This window comes from Agrilus planipennis, unplaced genomic scaffold (assembly GCF_000699045.2).
Source record: "Agrilus planipennis isolate EAB-ADULT unplaced genomic scaffold, Apla_2.0 scaffold223, whole genome shotgun sequence".
Taxonomy (NCBI): Eukaryota; Metazoa; Arthropoda; class Insecta; order Coleoptera; family Buprestidae; genus Agrilus; species Agrilus planipennis.
Window position 1 is genome coordinate 307,964 of NW_020438932.1, and position 3,165 is coordinate 311,128.

Below are 3,165 nucleotides of genomic sequence, written 5' to 3' on the forward strand. Positions count from 1 at the left end.
GGTTTTTTCTAGTTCCATTAGAAAAAATTGTTACAATTACTTCATTAATTAAAAACAACCGACTGTTGTCTTGCTTAGAAAAAAGGTAGAATTCCAAAAGTATTTACAACCTCTGTATCAAGTGGAAGAAATCTCTCTAGCAATCCAAAAGTCTTTAAAATTTTTTGGATCTACAGATCGTGGTTGTAGAATATTTACTTGTAAAAATTCAACTATTACTTTTATGATAGGTCAAATAGAAGACAAGATTGTTTTCGACAGATGAGTAAATTATTATTCCTGCAGTTCTCGGTACTGCATAAATTGCCACAAAGAAATGTCGGGTCACAATTTTATTTTATTTTTTGTGTGTTTATTACGGGTCAAAGGCTGATGCCGATTAAAAACTGCAAAATAATAGAAGTGACGGTTGCGGTAAACAGATACCTGTGTTGTGAAAGATTATTACAAGTTCAGAAAAACTTGGCGAAAGAGTTGTTTTTAACCGCAAGTTTGTTTACCAATTCTGCACTACAGTCGCTCGCGATTCAAGGATTTTCCGAACCGTCAAATTTCGTGGTCAGTGCACCTGACAGTATTGAGTACCATTACTGTCAATAAACGTATTCTATCTGCAAACTGCACTTATCATAATGAATCAATTTGTAAAATTAAGTTAAAGATTTAAAGACCCCCGATGATCGCAACATTTCAAACTAATACGACAAACAATTCTTTTTTAGAAAGCCTGACGTAATTTACAAATCTATATCATATTAAATGTATCGTGTACTAATACTATCATGGTTTTCGTTAAGGAATTTTTAAGGCATAAATTAGTAGTAACTAAGCGCAGCTTCAATCGCCGCTAGAACTTCCTCTTCCAATCATCTTTTCGTTCCGAAGTCAAATTCATTCTGGAGTTGCCTAAATGGAACACCACGAAGAACTTCGTTTANTAAAAATGAAGGTTCTCGCAAAAAAGTCCAGTATTATATATATATATATGGATTGTCCAATTGAGTTAGCAATTACAATTAAGAGTGTTTAATTACTAATAAAAATCTGAAAAAATTAGTTCCTTATCTAAACTTAAACTAAATAAAAATTAAGTTGGTCATTGATATGGAGTTTTAAAATTAAAACGCCAATTCAAATAATAACAATTACAAATACAGAGAGGAATTGATTTATAGTTTATTAAAACTGCACTCTCGAAATTAGTTTTATTTTCGTTCGCCATTATTAAGCATGTTCTCGGTATACGTCAGCTATAATGTGTGTTATAATTTAATGACACTATTTATTCCCACTCGGTGGATTAAATTGGGTAACTTTAATTACATTATTAAATATGTTATTAATTAATAAAGTAGGTACTGCGATTATCTCATAAAACCGAAAACTAATTAATTTTTATGTTATTGCTTTCGATAATTTAATTAGCATATTTAACAGACGTTTTGCACTGCATCACATCTACTCGAGTTGTTGTTTCGCTTTATGTCTTTTAAAAATGATATGGTTTGATATACCATACCCAAGGTTAAACCCGCAATCAATTACAAACGGTACGAAGTAAATGCAATTTGCAATTCGTGAATAAATGCATCCACCTTGTACCACTGATGTTTCTTCCTACGGCAAAAAAAGAAGAAGACGAATGGATAATTGTAGGTAATAAAAATTGGATTTAATTAAGCTTTGAAATGTGGTGCTGTAGGAGGATGATGAAAATACTGTGGATAGAGAAAGTTATATATTGGGAGTCGATTAGGAAAAAGGCAGAAGGGATATTGGGACGCCTTCTGAGACATGAAGGACTCCTTAAAGACAAAGTAGAAGCAAAAACAGGAGTGAGGACGAACATATAAAGACCTAGATTAGATAATTGTATGTAAATAGAACTATGGAGTATTCTATTTTCCGGTAGAGACGGGAAGGAGTTGTTTGGACACGCAGCTCCACCATTATGACGATCTTATGATGCAGGTCGCACCCCATCATGTGATACATCGCTAGAAAGTTCTTAAAAGGTTAATTGTTAGTTTCATTAATCATTTTTCATTTTGAAGTCCTTTTCCTGGAATGTTAAACATCAAAAATTGTTCGGAATGTTTTTCCATCATAAAACAGTTGTCTATCACAAAACGTGGAAGTTGTCACACTGTGAGTTTATTTGGGTTTGTAAATATAGACTGTCCACCGTAAAAAGAGAAAATTCTCTGATTTGCGTCGGATCATCTTCCATCTCGTCGCATCGGTTTGAGATCCGGCGCACTCATCAGCTTCTCGCTAGAAGATAGTCCGTGACTGCGAGCGACGTGGTGATCGTCCGCCGACGCTGTTGCAGCATGCATTATTGTTATTATTATTATTATTATTATTACGAACTTNTTCCATTAGAAAAAATTGTTACAATTACTTCATTAATTAAAAACAACCGACTGTTGTCTTGCTTAGAAAAAAGGTAGAATTCCAAAAGTATTTACAACCTCTGTATCAAGTGGAAGAAATCTCTCTAGCAATCCAAAAGTCTTTAAAATTTTTTGGATCTACAGATCGTGGTTGTAGAATATTTACTTGTAAAAATTCAACTATTACTTTTATGATAGGTCAAATAGAAGACAAGATTGTTTTCGACAGATGAGTAAATTATTATTCCTGCAGTTCTCGGTACTGCATAAATTGCCACAAAGAAATGTCGGGTCACAATTTTATTTTATTTTTTGTGTGTTTATTACGGGTCAAAGGCTGATGCCGATTAAAAACTGCAAAATAATAGAAGTGACGGTTGCGGTAAACAGATACCTGTGTTGTGAAAGATTATTACAAGTTCAGAAAAACTTGGCGAAAGAGTTGTTTTTAACCGCAAGTTTGTTTACCAATTCTGCACTACAGTCGCTCGCGATTCAAGGATTTTCCGAACCGTCAAATTTCGTGGTCAGTGCACCTGACAGTATTGAGTACCATTACTGTCAATAAACGTATTCTATCTGCAAACTGCACTTATCATACTAAGCGCAGCTTCAATCGCCACCAGAACTTCCTCATCCAATCTTCATTTCGGTCTGAAGTCGAATTCTTTCCAGAGTTATCCATGGAACACCAAGACGAACTTCGTCTGTCAAATCCACTTAAGTAGTTCGAAATCAAAGTCAAAATTTATGGTTTACAAAAGGTTCA